General features: G+C 41.3%; 1 protein-coding gene across 3 annotated transcripts in view; it reads left to right on the top strand.

Moving 5' to 3' along the window:
- The window catches only part of CELF1 (CUGBP Elav-like family member 1), an 81618-nt gene that overhangs the window by 5518 nt on the left and 54910 nt on the right, over positions 1 to 21190 (top strand). For all 3 annotated transcript variants that reach the window (XM_067557718.1, XM_067557716.1, XM_067557715.1), the window contains exon 2: positions 17131 to 17171. The gene's annotated coding sequence lies outside the window, so the exon portion shown is untranslated. The remainder of the gene's footprint in view (positions 1 to 17130; positions 17172 to 21190) is intronic.

Raw genomic sequence — 21190 nt, 5'->3', positions numbered from 1 at the left:
GGCTATGGAACTAAAAGGTAGGAATGATGTACTCAGTTTTCACCGTGTCAAAAGATTAATAGAAAAGGGTCTCAAGAAATATTTTTGTACACTATAATTTATTTGTGGAAGTCACTGCAATACGATACAGTAGAGGTCAAAAGTTTAGCAAAATTCCAAAACGAATTAGAGGTTTATATGGAAAATGAGAACATCTACAGTTACATTAAATAGGAAATAAAATAGTAGAAGGGATGTAAAACATTCAGGCTTCAGGGCATAACCCAGCCTCTGACAATGGTTAGTAAGAAACTTCTCTATAGGCAGACTCTGCTGTGTTTACTACAGGGTTTCTTCCATCTTCCTCTGAAGCGAGTGGAATTGACCACCAATCCGGAGGCAATTCCTTTGTTTCTTTCTAGTCCTGTCCCTCTCCCCCTCTCAAACTCCTGCCCCAATCCATTTTTCCTTGGTTTCTGAGGCTCCTTGCCACTCTTCACAGGAATCTATTCCAGACACAAGCGCTTTTTCCAGAACATCAGGCTTAGGAGACGAGACAAACCCAGCTACTCTAGAAGAGAGTGGTCTAGAACCAAAGGCAATCATTCAGAGGTAGTTTCCACAAGGTCATCTGGTTCTTCAGTTTATAATATGTGACTCAGTGCTGAAACAGGCTGAGGTGGACTAGTGTGTAGGTGATTGTCTCCGCCAGTTGCAGAATGTTGGCGTCGAAACATCTCTGATAAGTGGTTTCTAAAGGTAGTCATAATAGGGTATATATTGGATCTGCTCAGTTCCCTTCCTTCCAGATTTATCCATTCTCCTTTCAAGAATCCTTTTAAAAAAAAAAAAAAAAAAAAAAAAAAAAAAAAAAAAGGGGGGGGGGGGGGCTGATTTAATCAGCTGTTCTTCATCTAATGCACATTGGGATAATAAAACCAGTCCCAGCCCCAAAAAGGGAGCAAAGTTTGTATTTGGATTTGTTCTTGGTCAAGAGGAAATGAAGCAACAACAGGGCAGTGAACCTGAAGAATCTCAAACAGTTTCTGACAAAGCCCAGATTCAAAATGGAAATGCCAAAGTCACACTGAATACAAAGATGACTTTCTGTTCTCAGTAGACATATAAGATGCATACCTCCACATCCCCATTCATCAGTCGCACAGCAGATTTCTCCATTTTGCCTTTCGACCTCATCACTTCAATACAGATTGTTGTCCTTTGGCTTATCACTATCCCGGCTATTTAGAAAGATGTTCATTGTCTTGGCAGTTGCCCTCATGCAGGAAAGGGGTTCATCTCTGTCCACTGTTCATTGACCTGTTGGTAAGGGATTCATCCAGAAACAAAGCTGAACAAGACATTCTGAGGACAATCCAGATCATGGAGGGAGTGAGAGCTATGAATTGGGAAGGAAGCCCATAATGGATTGGAAAGAAAGCCCCTCCACAATGATTAGCTCATCTGTTAATGAAAATCAACACATCATCTTCCCAGGTCTTTATTTCTCAGGAGAGACAAGACAGACTAATTTTATTGATAAAGATGGTTAGAAGCCTCCATGATGTTTCAGTCCATTCCCTGTTGTTATTGGGGATGCTTGTGTTATGTGTGACACACTACCGTGAGTCCTAGTGCACATGAGAGCTCTCCTGTCTTTTCTGCTGTCCTACTCTGCACATTCTATCCTTTTCTGCCAGGAGAGTTCAACTTCTTCATTCAGAGCATAATAAACTGTCTAAGATAATGGCTTAGCACTCATTCTGTGAAGGTATTTTCTATAGCTGAGCTAGACAGAATGGTGCATTCACTGATGCCAGATTCAAAGAATGGGGAGCTAACACAGCAGTGAAGTCAGTCAGTACAAGGAACTTGGACTGCAGAGAGGAAACGCAGTATAAATTGGTTAAAACTCAGGGCAATTCATTATGGATTCAGAGCCCTCCTCCCATGGGTGAATAGCTCCCAGGTCTTAATCATGACAGACAACACCAATGCAATGGCTTATGTCAGCAGGGTGGGACAAAGTCATCATCCCTGTAAAAGGAAGTGTACCTTTTGATGTCCTCAGCAGAGTGAAATTTCCAGTGTATCTGACCTCTACATATTCAGGGAAAGAAAAACATTATGATAGACTGGCTAAGCAGAGAACAACCAGATCAAGTGGAGTGGAATCTTCATCCAGAAGTGTTTCAACTCCTACTGAAGAAATTCAGGGTCTCACTGATAGACCTATTTGCATCACATACAAACTGCATGATCCCCTCCCTCCTTTTCCTCCCGAAAGAGGGATCCAAGGGCAATCGGCACAGATGCAGTCTCCCATAGGTGGCCAGTAGGCTTCCTATATACATTTTCCCTTTGCTGTTTAGATCTATCCAGAAGATCAGGAGGGAGAAGGCACTGGCAGTATTAGTAGCTTTGCATTGGCCAAGAAGGCAATAGTTCTGCAGTACTCTTAATGAGGCTCAGACAACCCCATTTCCCTTTTTTTTATGACATCTCTATTCTCATAGCATCTAGGAAAATTAAGTTTCAGGCTACACACACAAGTTGCCTGAGTTTAACTTTAAATGTTTTTAAAATCATTTTAGTTAAACCGGTGAAAATCCCGTGTGGACACATGCACACATTGATTTAAAACAAGAAACATTAGTTTAACTTGCCTGTTAATTTATCAAAACAAGCTCAACCAATATAAGCCAAGTTTAAACCAGCATGTCTAGGCTGAATTTTTTTGTTTTGTTTAGGTTTAACTAAATCAGTTTGAATTCATACCTTCAGTTAAACTAGTGCAACTTTGTGTATAGACCAGACCTAATACTTCCTGTTCTAGAACTTAGCTTATGTTCAAGCAAGTGATGCAGAACGTATGAGTACTCTCAGTGCTCTCACAATGACTCCAAAATCTCTTTCTTGAGTGGTAACAGCTCAGTTAAATTCCATCCTTTTGTATGAATAGTTGGGATTATGTTTTCCAGTGTGCATTACTTTGCATTTGTCAACATTGAATTTCATCTGCCATTTAGTTACCCAGTCACCCAGTTCTGTTAGATTCCTTTGTAACTCTTCGCAGTCTTAACTATCTTGAGTTAACTATCTTGAGTAATTTTTGTATCCTCTGCAAACTTTGCCACCTCACTAGTAAGCCCTTTTTCTAGATCATTTATGAATATGCTGAACAGCACTAGTCCCAGTACTGATGTCTGGGGGACACCACTATTTACTTCTCTCCATTCTGAAAACAGACCATTTATTTCTATTCTTTGTTTCCTGTCTTTTAACCAGTTACTGATTTATGAGAGGGCCTTCCCTCTTATCCCATGACTACTTACTTTGCTTAAGAGCCTTTCGTGAGGGACAGGTCCAAGTACACTGTATCCACTGGATCACCCTTGTCCTATATGTCCTCAAAGAATTCTAATAGATTGGTGAGGCATGATATTTCCCTTTACAAAAGCCATGTTGACTGTTCCCCATCAAATTGTGTTCATCTATGTGTCTGATAACTCTGTTCTTTACTATAGTTTCAACCAGTTTGCCTGGTACTAAAGTTAGGCTAACTAGCCTATAATTGACAGGATCACCTCTGGAGCCTTTTTAAAAAATTGGCATCACATTAGCTATCCTCTGGTCATCTGGTACAGAAGCTGATTTAAATATAGGTTACGGACCACAGTTAGTAGTTCTGCAGGGGAGCCCCCTGGTCAGCTTTCATACATTTGCAAAATGTTACAAACTGGATGTTCAGGTATCATTCAATGCTGCTTTATGTAGGAGGGTGTTACATTCTGCGATCTTCCAGTAGTAGAGAAGGAAATTAGAACACTGCATATGGTTCTGTTTGAATGCTGTCTGAAGACAAATTACTATAAAAATCTTGTTTCCCCATCATTTAAACATCCCTGCTTTGTGCATAGTACACCTGCTGTAAACCTTTTTACTAAGCCTGCTTCTCTTTATTATGTTCTGTCCAAAAACTCATTTCTGTTGTTACAAATGAGAAGTGAATTAAAAAAAAAAAAACTAATTGAAGTAATCAAGGCATGCATTTGTCTTAATGAAGAACCTGGTTATCTTGTAATATTTGTCCTCCTTCCTTTCCCCTTCTCTGTTTTTCTTGTCTATGAACCTCACTACCTGTGTCAAGTGTTTAGATTGTAAGTTGTTAGGCACTGTACAAACAGTAATAGAGACTGTCTACTACTCTGTGTTTGAACAGTGCTTAGCACAGTGGGGCCTCATTCTTGCTTGGTCATTAAGTTCTCCTATAATAAACATGATTAATAAATAAGCTTTTCAGAGACATGACTGGTTTCTCTTGGTTTCTTATTTGTTTTTTTGAAGCACAAAATGCAATTTTGACTTCCCAATAATAATTAACTTCAGGGATACATGAACAAAGGGAAGATAGTTAAAATGAACTGGGGAATTTTAAATGAGAATTTCCTGATTCTCATGGGTTAGATTCTCATAGATCTCTTAAATGCCTTCCTTTGAAACACTTGATGTTTGGTCATTAAAGGCAGGATCTACACAGAGTTCTGCGTCTTCCATGGCTGTGAAACTTGTCACAAAATTAATCCTTTAGTGCAAAATTGTGCTTCAGAATTCATGTTTTTAAAACGTTGGCCTGACCCCACACCACTAACATTTTTGGGAATTTTACTATTGATTTCAATAGGAGCAGGATCAGAACCATTGAATTGTATTGTATTGTAGCCTTTCTTGTGAAGAAAACCTTGAAAATCTGGCCAGAATGTAACTGATGCAGAGTTGTCCTCTGGAGTTTGCAGACAGTCTGAAGAAATAGCTGTACAAGAGATATGAAGTACTGAGTTAATCTCAATAGGGTGTTAGCTCTGAAACTGAAAGAGGAGTTTAAATGTCAACGTTGTTTCTTTTACTGATGATTGTTTAGCAGAAATATTCAGCTAATGTGCTTATCTCTGTTCCAGTCTAGCTCCCATGCTCCATTGGTGCTGAAAGTCTCAGCTGCCCCTTACTTATCTACCAAAACTTCAACTTTTGTCCCTACTAACTTCTACAATATGAGTACAAAAATCTGTGGCAAAATTGAATGTAATAGCCAAATAACTAAGAGAGGCTCGCTATATTGATTATACTATTTTCATATTTAATGAAGAACATACATTGTTTGAAGCTGCCACAAAATTTGCAGTCTGCCATACCACAGCACTGCAGGGATCATGCCCCAGAATTTATGTCATGCTTTCTGTGGAGCATATGGGGCTTGGGACATAGAGTTAAATTCCTGCTCTCTTTCAGTGCCAGAACTCCTGTGATCTTAAAACAAGGGCTTGCATGTTAAGCTGGGTCAGGTTTTTTCTTTTTCTAAAAAGAATATGAAAAATTACATTTATGTGAGAATGTTCACTGTTATAAGTTTAAGATGTAGTAATCTAGTAGGGAGCCCAGATTTCTAACATGTCTCTGTTTATACCAACCAAGGGGAAAGTTTGTATTAGCCAGTTTAGGAAAGTACCAAAATAATTGCCAGATCAAAATTATTGCTATAAATCAATTTGAAAGCAGTCTGAATGGCTGACTGGGCAGGTGCAGATAGCAGAACAGGAATGTGGATAAATTTTAGGATTTTCCTTGGCATTAAGGTTTCCCTTTGGTGCCAGACTTGGTATTGTCAGGATTTTGTTGGATATGTTGACTCTGTCAAACCTTACTTAAAGCAAAGTTCATAGTGTACTTTTTTCCTTCCATGGACCTTAATTCTGTTCCTTCTCCAGCATAGTCTGACGGTGAATGAATGTGTGAGAAGAAACTTGTCTCAGCAATGGCCCCTTGCAGCGACCATGTATGGGTAAAGCTGCTCAACTCCCTGCTCCTCCCTCTGAGAAAGCTGAGCAGAATCTGTTCTGCTGAAGCTGTTGTTCCACTTTCTGCTTTCTATATTTGTACAGCAGCAGTACACTAGCTAGCTAGGCTGTGTGGCTGATCTTGTGCACAGTCGTATTTGCTGATCAGAATTGTGAGCCAGGGCTTGCAGTCTCTGTCCTTGCGTCCGTCCGTCCGTCTGTCTGTCTGTGTTTCTGGGGAGGACTGATTTCCACGTGAAAGGTGATCTGTTTGTGTGGGTTTTCTTGTAAGATGAAGTCCATGGAAGTTGTGAATCTAGGACTGGCAGTGGAATGAGTATAGCTGTTCCCATGCTGGGAAAGAGTGCAGTGGGTGGGTAATCGCACCAGAACGGCAATGCTGCAAGCCCCCAAAAGAGGGCTGCTCCTCTCTGAGGAGCTTTGATGGCCCTGCTTGTCTTGGGAACTGATATTAGACCCTACCCTAGAAGAGCTGCTGTCACTCTGACTGCCCTGAGGATTATTGAAAGGTAAATACTGTACCAGACAAGCTGCATGCTTTCTCTGCCACTTGTGGATAAGCAGGATTAATAAGGGGCCAGACCCTGTCAAGGAAGGAACAATCAGTTGCACTCGTACAAAATGGAAAATGACTGCCTAGGAAGGAGTACTGCGGAAAGGGATCTGGGGGTCATAGTGGACAACAAGCTAAATATGAGTCAACAGTGTAATGCTGTTGCAAAAAAAGCGAACATGATTCTGGGATGTATTAGCAGGAGTGTTGTAAGTAAGATATGAGTAGTAATTTTTCTGCTCTACTCCGTGTTGATTAGGCCTCAGCTGGAGTATTGTGTCCAGTTCTGGGTGCCACATTTCAGGAAAGACATGGACAAATTGGGGAAAGTCTGGAGAAGAGCAACAAAATTATTAAAGGTCTAGAAAACATGATCTATGAGGAGAGATTGAAAAAATGGGTTTGTTTAGTCTGGAGAAGAGAAGACGGAGGGGGCGGGGGGACATAACAGTTTTCAAGTACATAAAAGGTTGTTACAAGGAGCAGGGAGAAAAATTGTTCTCCTTAACCTCTGAGGATAAGACAAGAAGCCATGGAGTTCAATTGCAGCAAAGGCATTTTAGGCTGGTCATTAGGAGAAACTTCCTAACTGTCGGTAATTAAGCACTGGAATAAATTGCCTGTAATTGGAGATTTTTCAGAGCAGGTTAGACAAACACCTGTCAGGGATGGTCTAGATCAGCGGTTCTCAACCTGTGGTACTTTGGAGAAGGCTGGATAGTACGCGAGCCGTACCGCGCCGCCGAATCCGCCGCCGGAAGTGCCCACCAACTCACCCTCGCAAAACCCTGCCGCCAAAAAGGGGCAAATGGCGGAAGGGTTTTGGTGGAGGGCATTGTTCCCCCCATGTAACCCGCCGCTGCCGAAAGTCCCCCCCCCGCCCCCTTCCCCCGCAGCGAAACCTCGCCGCCGCCACAAGTCTTCCCCCCCCCTCCTTTTTTTTTCCTGAGTGGTACTCAGGGGGGGGGAAAAAAGGTTGAGAACTGCTGGTCTAGATATTACTTAGTCCTGCCATGGGTGCAGGGGACTGGACTAGATGACCTCTCGAGGTCTCTTCCAGCCCTATAATTCTATAAGCTTTTTTTGGATTGAGGAATTAATGCAGGTTGAAGGTGGTGGTGGAGGTTGTGCCTACATGGAATGCCTTATTAGGAACAGCTGGAAATTGTAACTTTGTTCTCTCTTACTGAGCATTTATGTGACCCTCACACTGAGACCCTGTTTACACCAGGGACATTTTTGAAAAGTGTCTTACATTTAATACTAGTTCAGCTGAACTGGTACAGATGTTTAGCATTGTGTAGACAGGCTACCAGCTGCTGACACTGTTGTAAACACAGTGTTGATAAGACTTACTCTGAGAAGGGTTAGTGAAATGATGCTGAAAACAGTGGTGGCAACTGCACCACTCATTAGCAGTGGTGTGATCTTTTGAAAATTTTTCCTAAGAATAGACCAGACTTAAGATCTGGTGCTGACCACTTACAGGTCCTGGTCACTGCAGCTGGAGCTGTGGGTGTCCTGCACTTCTGGAAATCAGGCCCTAAGTCTTTGGAATTTTGGCTACTAGAGATTTCTGCTGATTCATGTGTGGAAAGTAAAAGGAGAGGTGTTCACACCAATCTTCCTTGAGTGTTCTAGGGAACAGATCTGAGTTGACTTCTTTCCTAGTGTTGCAGTGTCCTCAGCATGTTTCAAATATCTGAAATGTTTGTAGCTAGCAGGGTGGGACCCATCACCTCCTGGAGGAAACAAGCATGTTTTGGGGCTAAATTGGGGACTCAAGTCTCCACAGGTCTGTCTGTAGACATATTTGGGAAGAGGAGAGAAGACATTGTTAGATCTGTGTCACAGAGGGGCATTTCACTCTGGGGCTGCCTACTTAACAAGTGGCGGTGTATTTTGTCGCTGATTTCTGATCATTGTTAGTTGTGTATTGTACACATGCTGACAGTTGTTCGTCCATCTGGTAGTCCTGTGATGTTCATTTCATAGTGGCTTCTGGAGTTTCAAACCCTCCTCCTTGCAAGCCCGTGAGGAGTACCAAAGATATTGCCACATCTTCTCAGAGCTCCCTGCCTCTACTTATTCCTGCTTGTCCATTCTGTGTCCCACAACAGGCATACTCTCCTTCATGTGCACCAGCAAGTGCAGAGTAGCAGAGATTAAATTGGAACAAGTCTTAGTGTAAAATGCTAATTAAAAGTAAAATAGGAACATTACTCAATGCAGCTTGCTGGTCTCAGGTACTTCAGGGTTACCAATCTCTTCCCTGACCTTTGGAATGCTTCCCAGTACCCTCCTTGCCTTTGCCAGTTTCCCATATTGAGAGAGTAGGAATAGATAATATGAGATGATTCTTGGAAGGCATATATATGAGAGTATGGCAAAAAGCACTGTCAATTCTCATTGGCCAGTCCAGTCTGTGATAGGAGTCAGAATATATGGGTATTGTGTTGGGGAGATTATATATATTTATCTGGTGCACTGGAGCCAATGAGCAAGATATGACCTGGCCATAGAATGGCAGGAGATAATATGGAATCTGCCATCTTTTACACAGTTTAATAATGACAGAATGTCAGAGGATGATGGTGTGCTGAGCTACACTCATAAGTTCCATTTCTTGAAAAGCTGATGCATTTTTCAGTGCGGTAAAATCTGCCTTGCTGCTATATCCTGATGGCTGGAAGAGAACCACTTGGGGCTGTGCCTAATCCTTTTGGTTCAAAGGAGCCATGCCACATAACATAATGCTTTAGGTATTGGTAGTCAGAAAATCCTACTTGAAAATATAGTGTAAGCTTGAGTAGTCCTAAGGGAGAAGGCCCACAAATCCATTTAATACCTACTAAAAAGGTTGTTTCATGCCTGTTTGTAGGGACTAGCACACCAAAGCAGGGTTGAAGGTGGGGGAATCTAACCTATGTCTAGCATTCTTTAAAATAATTATTTTAAAAGTTGTAGAAGAAAGCTTATTTCTGATTTTATTCTGGCTGATGTCCTCCTAAAATTAAGGAATTCCTATTTTTCCCTGAAAACTGGTAAAAAGGGTAATAATTAAGGCCCTACTTGAATTGTGGGATAATTGTTTTAAAAAAAAATTAAAAAATTGCAGCTGAGTTGTGGACAAGACATGGAAGATTGCGGAAAAATAATAACGGACCTTATTATTTGTGGCAATAAAGTCCATCATTACTTTTATTCAATTTTCCACTGTCAGCCACCCAGTATACCCACTGTCCAAATTGCAGTGGAAGCCTATATTGTGGAATCTGCCATTTCTGAAGTATCGCAAGTTAAGAAGGGCCTTAGTAATATAAACAATAATGTATTGGATTGATGGGAAGTATGTTTTGGTAATGCAGAGATGTTAGGTTCAGTTTTATTAAATATCTTCATTAATGATTTAGAAGGGAAAGTAGACAACATGTTAATATAATTCACAAATGTTGCTAAACTTCAATTACAGATGATATACTCTGGAAAGACAAAGGTAGGTTAAATATGAGCAGGAAAATAATTAGATTCAAGATGGAGAATGCAAGATTAATCCAACACACAGAAATGAAGGCTTCAAGGAAATATTAAATGAACTAAATAGGTACAGGTTGGCCAAGTATGATGTCCTCATTGTTTGCAAATTTTTAAAAAGGAAGCCCTGGGATAATGAGGAATTGTCCAAGAGTATAACTAGGAATAGTGGAATGAAACTGAGCAAAGGACAACGAAAAGATGAACATCAGGTGCAACACTCTGACAGCAAGGTTTATAATACTGTGGAACATTCTCTCTAGGGAAATAGTGGAAGCCTCTTTAATTGGGATGTTTTAAAACTAAATAGGACAAATCCAGGGAGAATGGACTGTAGGGAATACAGATATGAACTCTGACACTCTTAGCTTATTTCTGTCATTACTTTCCCACCCTGTTCAGTCTCACCTTTTGTTGAGCACTGACCTCCCTCATTCTCTGGAATAAAGCCCCCCAAAGTTGAATGAGAGGCATTGGGGATTAATATGTGATACCTGGAGTCTTACTTTGAACTTAACCCCCGTGTATGGGACTATGCAATAACAAACTGTCTTTTCAGAATGTATAATAAATTCAGTACCTGACTTGATGTGTGATGTGACTGTGCAGGAGCCCTCTTGCCAGTTCTGGGAAGAGGAGGTGAGCCCTGCTGCTGACATGGGGGCAGGGAGAAGGAGTTATGGCATGTGAATCACCACACCTAGATTCTTGACACTTTTTCTGTTCAGGAGATGTTATGTATGGAGTCTCCTAGAATCCTACAAGAGGTGTAAGAGGATCTTGTAGCTGTTTTGGTTCCTCATTAAGATGTTCAACCAATAGCTATATTTATAGCGCTTGTTTTGACATGAAGTTTATCCAGTTTCCTCCTTTTATGGTGGAATACAGCTAATGTCACACTGTGCCCTGCAGAAAGAGTGAATGGAAAGAATAGAAGGAGAAATCTATACGTGAGGAGTGACTGAAAACTTGTGTATGAAACTTAATGAATGCTGAAAATCTCTAGTGCTTGGCAAAGTGCATGGACACTCTCTGAATCATGACAGCAGTTGAATGCAAAGACACTGGGTCTCTGCAGTAAGCGGTCATCCCTCTCCATGAATGTCTTGAATCAGGTAACAGACTCAGATCCAGCACAGCAGGGAAATCTGGCAGGGCTTTAGAGAATCATGGAGAGAATGTAAAATTGCCCTGGCACAGCTGTCAGTGAACATTAATCATGGCAGGAAAGCTTGACTGGAGGGGATGTTAGGCAGGCCCAGGGAGGGCCCTGCGTGTTGTTTATGGATGAAAGGCAGTTTAAATCAGCAAAGACTGAAAGGTTTTTTCTCCATACTCAGTAGATGACTTTCAAGTGACTTTCTTGCCATATCACATTTCTTCAAACAAGACAAAGTCCTTGTTGGGGGTGACACTAAAGCCAAGGTGATTCTGAGTAAAATGTATCACTTGTAAGTGTTAACACTTTCCCACACCCTTACTATTTCCCTCTCTCCCATGTTTAGATTGTAAATTCTTGAACCATGTGTCTTCTATGTTTTGTATAGTTCTTAGCACACTTCGGACATTTATATAAATAAATAATAATTGTGGCACGAAGGGAAAAATTATATAAAAACTGGAATGATAAGCCCAGAGTGAAAAAAATACAGTTAAATGACATGAAAAAACCCTCTTTTGCTGCAGTGCCAAGGATGAGGTTTTCAATTTCACAAAAGTTAGGAAATTCCAAAGTTATGATTCCCACAGCAACACCAGAGGTATGGTACCATCTAGTACACAGAAACGCAACAAGAAATTGATTTATCTTTGGAAGCTGTGTAAATCAGCATTCACTCTTTTAAATACAGTATAAGCCAAATTCTCTGCTAATGTAAATGGGTGAAACTCCATCCAAGTCAAATAAGCTGCATCGATTTACACCAGCAAAGAATTTGATTTTATGTATCTTAAGAAAATTTAAACCATTAGGGATGTTTTACTTCCACTTTATTGGCAGATATAGCAGAAGCATTCTCTGCAGTGTATCATCCATAGTGAGCCTTCACCAGTACGATAGGTCAGATAAATGAACATAAAAAGAAATTAGTAAAGAAGTCTTATTCAGTTGTGCCTCCTAGAAATAAAGCATAAATAAAGTTATATGTAGGAGAATCTGAACTTCTCTGATTTAATTGCTTTAAAGTTCTGTAGAGAAAACAAAGGATTAATCTGGCCAAAAAATCCCTGAAGCTCTTATTCTCTGTTTATTCTGATCTATTAAAAAAAAAATCCATGTTTGGGTCTTCAGTCTCTAGGAACTGCTAGTTTTTAAAATGAGACACATCTTCAGGAGGAGAAAATAGGTATGTTTTGGTCTGCAAAACACATCCCGAGCTTTGCAGAAAGACAGTGTTCTGCTACTATCTAGCAAATAGTTACACATGGTATTTCTTTGTTTTATTATTTCTTTAAAAAAAAAAAAGCTTAATAAATTCAATACAAGAACTATTAATAGAGAGTTAAGGTTGCAGAATGAAACATTTGAGTCAGGGAATGCGAAAGTTAATACCAGACACAACCTTAACGCTGTCCCTTTATGTGCATACATTACTGAAGTCTTTAATTACATGATCTCATGCTATTCCCCACCCCTCTTACCGCCCTATACAGGATCATTAGCTGTAGTTTGCTTGGTATATAGTGAGGGCGTCAGCCATGGTTCATTGAATTCAACGGAAAGACTCCCATTAACTTTGCTTGGCTTCAGATCAGGCCTTGAATAAGGGATAGATCCTGTACACTGATGCCTTGTATTGGGCTGAATTCTTTTGGCATTACTATGGTGTAAATCTGCAGTAAATCCAGATTTACACTGACTGTTTGGGTCCCTAAGGTATATCATTCTAAACTAGAGTTTGTGGTCCTGTTTTAACTCAAGTTAATTGATTGCCAATTATTTAGCTAGCCAATATGATTATAAATGCTAATTTAGACAATTAATGAACATTTATTGCTAGAACAAGCTATAAGGAATCAATTAATTTAAATCTCAGTAAACTTAGTTGGGAGGGGGGGTGCAGTAAAAGGGCAGGGTATGCTCACTGGTCAGGGAATGTCTCCTGTAGGCATTCCAGTGTGTTGAGATGACTTAAGCCATGTCTATGTTCTAGGGACTATAGCAATGGTGGTGCTGTAGCTTTGCCAACATAACTCTGTAGATCAGGGCCTGAGAATTTGGAAAATGTGACCGGTGTGCCACTTAGGGGTGAAGAATTGATAAAGCTGCTGTCCTTACCTCCATGTTCTGGGGCCCAAGGCCCTGAGCCACTCTTTTCAGTAGCAGTAGCAATCCTATTTAACTGGTGTCCCATCAGAGGCAACTGTTTCTTCATAAGCAGTTGTATCTTTTCTCACTCCTGCATCCTTGCATGAAATACGTAGTGGTATAGTCTTTGTTCCTCTTTGAGAAAGGTAGACCGTGGTAGAATTCCCGCACATACTCCATAGGGGAGGTTGGAAACAGAATCTACAGCCAGATGCACACTCTTGCAGGGCAAAGGAAACAGCAGAATTTTTCTCTTTGCAAAAAGAGATGTGGTGAAATATGCCCCCCAGTGATGCTATTTATTTGGGCTGGTCTGTACTACAGAGTTTTGTCAATAAAAGTCAGCTTTCGTTGACAAAACAGTGGAAGTGTACATACTGAAATGCTCCTCCCATCCATGTAACTCCCCTGCTATGCCGACATAATAAAACCACCTCACTTATTTCTGTGTAGTTAGGGCCATGCAGTGTCAGTATAGACACTGTGTTCCTTACATCAGCTGTTGACTGTCATTCTTATCAATTTCAAAGCTGTGAAATTGACAAGAAAGCCTGGCAGCTAGAACCCAGCTGCCCCCCGCTTGAGTGGTTGGAGCAGGGTGAGAAGCCCTGGGCTGCTGGGAATGTGGGGGGAGGCACAGCTCGACTCCTGGTAGGGAGCTTCCAACAGAGCTGAGGGAATGGGGTCTCAGCTCCCCACACTGCCCCTCTTAGGTCGGTTGAAATGCTTCTGGTGGAGGACACACACCACCAACCCAAGGAGGGCAGTGCAGACATCAGACACTGCAGTAATTAATACAGTGGCTGTAAGTCGACCTAACATAGGTCAACTTATCTTTGTATGTAGACAAGGCCTTTGACGGTGAGGTTTAAGGAAAAAAATGAATCCCGGGGATCTAGATAATACAAAGAATCATGACATCTGAACACTGTGACAAATACAGACTTTATCTACACTGGGAATTTCAGACACTGGTGGCCAGCCACCTATTTAACTGCACCGGTGCAAACCCCTTGTATAGATATGGTAAACTATTGTAAGGGCTTGTCTACACATGCAGTTTTTCTGGAATAGCTATTCTTGAATAGTTCTATCTGTGATTATTTGGAATAAGAGTGCCTTTTTCTGAATTAGCCTAATCCACTTTGGAATTCTGAAAAAGTGTCCTTATTGTTATTCCAAAATAGCTATTTTACCTTAAATTCACGCAGTCTTATTCTGGAAACACTTCCATGTCTAGACAAGCCCTCAGCCACAATTTGTACCAGTGCAGTTCACAACTGTTTGAAACCAGAGTAAACTGCACAGATGCAAGGTGCAGCTTATAGTATGTTTTCCTGTCTCTAGTAGGTGTTTTACCCATGCAGTTCTAACATTGGTTGGCCACCAAAGACTGATAATGGGGTAAATCCTCAGTGAATACAAGACCTTTCCCTGCCTGTTATACAGACTTTGCTACCCCATGCGTACTTGAATAGAGAAGTGGCATCTTCCAAGAGCAGTTCATCACCAGAGCACAGGAAGCTGAGTTCTAATTTCCTTTGAGAAAGGAGGGAGTTGTCAGACTTTTCAGCCTTGGGGCCAGACCTGTATAAACTTACATAAAATGGACAATATAGTTAGGTTACAAGTTTGGTTAAAACAAGCCATATTGAAACATTTTTTAATCAAATGACAAATGCTTACCAGAGGAACATTCCCCAGGGCTCTCAAGGATGATTGTCAGATTTGTTACTTACTCTTGGAGCCTCATTTTTCTGGATAGTACAAAGAGACAGAATTTTTGCTTTTGACTTCAATAAGAATTGATGCCCATGCACTATGGATTTCCCTGGCTAGTGGCAGTGCTTGTAACTTCCACAGAATGTTAAGACTAATTCTCAAGAGGTCACATGCTTATATCTGGCATGAGAAGAGCCATATCTGAAGCCTCTAAGAAGTTATAGTATCATGTTGTCCTGCAACATTTGTAAGCACAGTGAGCTGCTTATTTCAGGCCTTACTAAAACTAAGTCCCACAAACGTATACCTTAGATCTCATGACACCTCTGCTACTTTGTGAGGCTTATAAATATCCGTCAGAGGTCTGAGTTAAAAAAACAAAAACAACAAAAAACTGGGGTTGCCAGTAGGAAGCTGAGATTTTTTGGACAAAATTTTTTGTTTAAGTTTACTTCAAAAAAAGAAAAGAGGGGTCAGACAAAATCCTAGAGTCACAAGTAGAAATTCTATAATCAAGGATGTAACTTGTAGTTTTTAATTAATGTTTATAAAATGTTCTGATAAGTTCTATGTAATGTTTCTGTTCTAAGCCCAATAGTGAGCTATCTGTAATGTTCTCAAAAAGATAAGATTTGATGCACAATTTTGGAGTTATTCACTGAAACGGAGTTGAAAGTTATTTGTGGAACCCTTCACATTTTCCTGATCTTCAGACTTTTTGTTTTTTCAGACTCCTCGGTCCCGGTGAGATTAAATATAACAAACAAGAATATTTGTGTTGTTAGGCCATGCCTAGGGGCTGGGTTCAGTTTAGAGCAGAATATTTTATAAAAAGACTTAAAACAATTGGGAAGAATTTTGGAGAGCACACACTTTTAAAGAAGAAACCCATGAGGAAAGGTTATGAGAAGTAGGAATGTTCATTCTGAAGAAGAGGATGACAATAAGTCATAAATGTCTCGGATTATGAAAAAATCATAGAAAGCGGATCGGCATCAATTATCATAACTAGTTAAAGAGAAAAGAACAAGAGGTTGTGAGGCTTGACCTGTAGTAAGGAAAATATAACCACTCTTAAGACAATCTTGCAAAATTCTGCTTACCCCCAGATAGGTAGGGTTTTTTTTGTATCAAGTGAGTTAAATACTATATATTTCACTATTACAAGGTAAAGGATACTTGGGTTGGTAAACTTTCTGAACAGTTTTACTAGGCAGCCATAAGAACAGTTTGGTAAGGCTGTGTCCAAACTGGGAAAAGGATTGTGTTCTTAAAATGTGTTAGCACCCTGGTTGCAGACAGGACAATTTGTATTGTAATGAATTTTAGTTGGTGGTAAGGGTCAACCCTTCAGCCTCTCAGGAGATAAATGCCCTCCATTCACAGTTCTTCTCCCCCACCCCTAATACATTTAAACCTGAACAAAAGAGCCTCATGTTGTGCTTCCACTAAAACATGAGGCAGGCCTATCACAAATGCCTCTAAATCCTGTTAGTAATGAGACTGATGTCCCTCGGGCTGATCAAGTCTTCCTGTTGGGTTGAGGGGCAGATGCTGCGACCAGAAATCCTATGCCATCAAAAAGAGAATCATGTTCTCGTCTCATTAAATACAAGTAAATGTGGCTATTGCCAAGATCTCTGTATGTTTCCTGTCTGCTTACTTGCTGAAGGTGTAAAAGAATCCTTTTGCTGTGCTGTTGGTTGTGTGTTCCAATCCAGACCATTTCCATCTGCACTATCTGATATCAGTGTTCCCATCTTCAGGTTCATGGGCGTGCTATATTGTGTTGGCAATAGGGGGCTGTATAATAAGGGACTCCAGGATTGTCTGTAGTGCTGGTAGCAGTTCTGCTTGTTCTGTTTTGGGAACCCAGAAGGCAAACCACCTCAATATCACTAGGAAGCTACTATGACAGTGAAACAATTCCTATTCCATAAGCCTGTGTTTTCAGTTCTCTTTCACACACCCTACAGTTCTGAAAATGTGCAAACATTTTCTGTAAAAGATATCTAAAAAGGGGTGGTGAATACCTCATGATGATTTCTACTATTATAAATTCACTTTACTATTCACAGTTCTATATCTGCTTAGAGGGACTGCAGTTTACTTGATGATTCATGGTATCTTTGCTTGTAGCTCCATAGCACCTAGTGTCTATTTTTATTCTTGTCTTTCAGAGTGAAGACTGGAACTTCTAGAGGGAGGAGCATAGCCACAGGTATGAACCAAATACAGGTCCTCTCTCAGTTGCTTTTTACGCCCTTAGATGCCTTTTTAGAGCAGGTTTCTGTTGGCTTCAGTAAAATGAGTGTTCATTTTCCCTTACAAAGAGCAGTGCTCCCTGAACCTTAAGCTTTTGATAATTTGCTGTCTGTGTGCTGTGATGAGGTGGGCAGAACCAACTGGTTAAGGACTGTGAGTACCAAGTGAGCCTGAACCTTCTGCACACTTTGGGGTTTAATGATCTTAGAGAAATGACTATCTGATAATAAGGAAAATGCTGCTGCTGTGTAATGTGCAGATTTTTTGAGATTTGTTCTATTCACTGTCAAGTTTTTGAAGCCCTGAAAGTGATCCTGTAGTAAAACAACTTTCCTTTGTGACGGATTGGGTGAGCATGGATTGTCATGGGGCTGTGATGCAGTCTGAAGATTGAATGGAGCCAAACCGAAATAGTTTTACAGAGAGTAAATCTTTTCACTCTGACTCCAGCTATGTAAATGTCTAAGGCCTGGTGTGCACTAGGAACTTACATCAGTATAGCTACATCTCTCAGGTGTGAAAAATCCACAGCCCTGCGAGACATAGCTATACCAACCTAATCCTCAGTGTAGACAGCTGTAGGTTGACAGATGAATTTTTTCATTGACCTAGATACTACCTTTCAGGGAGGTGAATTCTCCTGACAGGAGAACCCCTTCCATCTGTGTAGGTAGTGTCTGCACTGAAGCGCTATAGCCCTGCAGTTGTGCTGCTGTAGCATTTTAAGTGTAGACATACCCTAAGGCCAAATGAGAGATGCAGCCAATTTCTGGGACCATTTTACATGTGCCTTACAATGTAGTAAGTAATATTAATGTCCTGGAAGTGTATTTGTTGCTGCTTTGGTGACTCACCTCTGTTACAGTGGAAATGGTTCAGATATGCTGTTTTTTCTAAGTGAACAAGATTTCTGTCTAACTCTTTGATAGGAATGTAGAATAGCACCCCATATCATCCTCATCCTATACACAGTTATAGAAATGCTGTCAGAAGCTTTGCCAGGGCACTGCAGGAGGTATACGTTTAGCAGCTATGGCTCTTTTCCCATCCCTCACCCCTGCATTCTATTCTCCTAGCAGAAAAAGTGTACCATCTCAGTGCAAGATTAGTAATACTTGTATCTGTCTGTCTGCTGCAACGGATGATGGGATCCACTAACATGCCTGCTTGAGCTGTGAGATGAGGTGGGGCATGGGGTGCCAGGACACACTAGACATTCCTCCTTAGAGTGTCTTGGAAATAAGGTAGTGTTGGGGAATCTACGTCATATCCAAAAGCTGAAGGTACATTAAATAGGCTCATTGCACAAACCTGGTTTCCTGTCATTTACCAAGGTAGATGAATTTTTTTTATTGTGTTAGGCCCATACAGCCAATACAATAAATACTCCATCCTGCTTGCAGGCAGAACCAGACCTGTCAATCACTGGCAGCAGCCCTTGCCCCTGAAGTTCCCTCCATTTTTTCTGCCTTCCCAGTGGCCAGCAGGGCTTTTCTGAGGGAAATTCCAAACTTGAGTTCAGATTTCTGACTAACAGTTTGACTCAGTAATGTGTCAGTCTAATTCCCAGCTGCATCCTGGGGCTGCATTTGCCTTTTGGGGAGATTTGCCCCTCAGCTCTGCTTCCTCTTGTGTGATGTTTGCAGCAGCTGGTGCCTCTGCAGGCTTCAGGGAGAGAGCTAGTCCAAGAAAAGCCAGAAGGGTCTTTGTTACCTGCTTCATTCCCTTATTGAGAGTGGGGGAGTTCTGTGGGCAGAGAGCAGTTCCCTCTATCAGTCAGTCTGAGTGGAGTTGCCTTGGCACCCCTTCCCCAGGCAAGATTTGGAAAACTGGCTCTGTGGGCAAGTATCTCCTCCCCCATCACCATGAGGGGAAGTGAAGCTAGAAGGACAGTGCACCAGATGGAGAATTCCCCCTATGTCCCTATTGCCCTCACCAGCAGCCGCACTACTGACTGTGGAGCTCAGCCAGCTCCTCCCCCTTTGCCTTCCTCAGGCTCTGGATACAGCATGGACAACACAGCCAACATCAGAGAGCACAGTAGCCTTTAGACCTAGCTCCTTCAGCCACTGCCTTCCTACAAAGGGATCCTTACGGATATCCCAGGGGAAATGCAGACCCATTTGACCTATGTGGATCCCATGTGGTAGAGAGGGTTAGATCTTATGGGGAATCCATTCTTGAACCATTGGCCAGTACCTATCCTGCGAGCCCCAGGGGAGGCTCATGGGATAGAAGAGACAATAAGCCCAGCTTTTTTGAGGACGGGAAGATCGTTAACCACTTGAAATATTTTTAGAGCAATCTCTTAGCCCAGTTTTGCACCTCTGTCTGAAGAAGTATTGTACGGACAACTCCAAAAGGGGAAATTGAATAAATAAAATCATGACTGTTTCCCCTGTTCCCCTTATTCACCTTCATGGAGAATCAGATCAGTACAGAAAACACTAGGCCATGAACATGTGCTGATTGCTTTGGGTGTGCATGTGTGTGCACGTATGCTCACCCACACACACAATAATAGTGATTTCTTAATTTATAAATATATATATAATATGATATATTATAATATATATATTAATAATATATAATATATTATAATATAATATAATATTATATGATATGATGCACCGTCTATGACTCTCAGCTCCACGCAGCTCCCCATCAGGAGCCCCGCTGCCCCTGGGCTTCTCGCCTCCCTGCTCCCAGCTAGGAATGGTGGGGCAGCCATCCGGGGCGTCTCGCCTCCATCAGGGAGCTCCATGACTGGAGTCCAGTCAGCTGCTATGCTTCTGGTGGGGATTGTGATACCCGGGTGGCAGCCCAAGCTGGGAGCCTGGGTGGCAGCCTGGCTTGGAGCAGACACACAGTTGCGGAGCCAGGAGCCGGCTTTCTTGTCATTTCACGGCTCCAGTGGAGCCAGCCAACAGCCAATGTAAGGAATGCAGTGTCTATAAGACACTGCATCGCCCTAACTACACCAACATACACGCTATGCCTTTTGTGGAGATGGAGTTATGATGTCAGTATAGTAGAGCACTTACCTCGGCTGGAGGAAGGCTGTAGTGTAGACACTGACATAGGTCAATGTAAGTTACCTTACATCAACTTAAATCTGTAGTGTAGACCAACCCTAAAAAGCATAATTTTTCTAGACTCAGAGGCAGGATCCAGGGGTATGTTATGTGGAGTAAAACTCACCCATGATAAGGATGGGAGCTTGCCGAATATTGCCTCTCTATGATTCTCTTCTCTTGAAGCATTCAGAGTGGATCTGCAACCTTCAAGGTTACCAGAAATCCCCTCTAGCTTTATCAGTATCCAACATTCAGTAGCTAAAATAATCATCTTTGTCTCCTGCTGTGCTAAAATACCAACACTTTGTTCCAACACTTTCACTAGCTCCATCTCTTTCCACAGAAAATTCAGACTACATGTCCTCACATTTAAGATTCTACCCATGCTTCCATCTCTTCACCCATCACTTTCTACCTTGTCCCTTGCTCTCTGTCTTGTTTGCTGCCTTCATTGCCTCCATACAACTTTTTGACTGCTTCCTTCTCCATGTGTATGTGCCAGGTGTCCTCACCATCTTCAAATCTCTCCTAAAAACCCAGTTCTTGCCTTAGTTTCATACTCTATTGCAAAATAATCATAATTTGTATTTTCTCTTTGAGTAACATAACTTGCATTATACTCTGTAGTAGATTTCACTAATACCGTGGTAAAAATACTGAAAGTTGCCAGAACTTTGTCTACACTAGGATTCTGGTAACACCAATGTGAATATTTTGCTGGTACTACCTGTCGTATACCTGGCGATAGAGTCTTTCAACTTAGACAGGACCTGAAATTCTAATATTTTTTTATAATTGTTTTTTTTTCCTAAATCTTTCAGATCTTTTTTCTCTGTTGTTCAGCAAAAAAGGTCACAAACTCAAACCCAGTTTAAGTCTTTGGCATGCTAACCTTAAT

This window comes from Emydura macquarii, unplaced genomic scaffold (assembly GCF_026122565.2).
Source record: "Emydura macquarii macquarii isolate MOO-44397 ecotype Brisbane River unplaced genomic scaffold, CSIRO-AGI_Emac_v2 contig_1876, whole genome shotgun sequence".
In the NCBI taxonomy this organism is placed as follows: Eukaryota; Metazoa; Chordata; order Testudines; family Chelidae; genus Emydura; species Emydura macquarii.
This window is presented reverse-complemented; position numbering and strand designations above follow the sequence as displayed.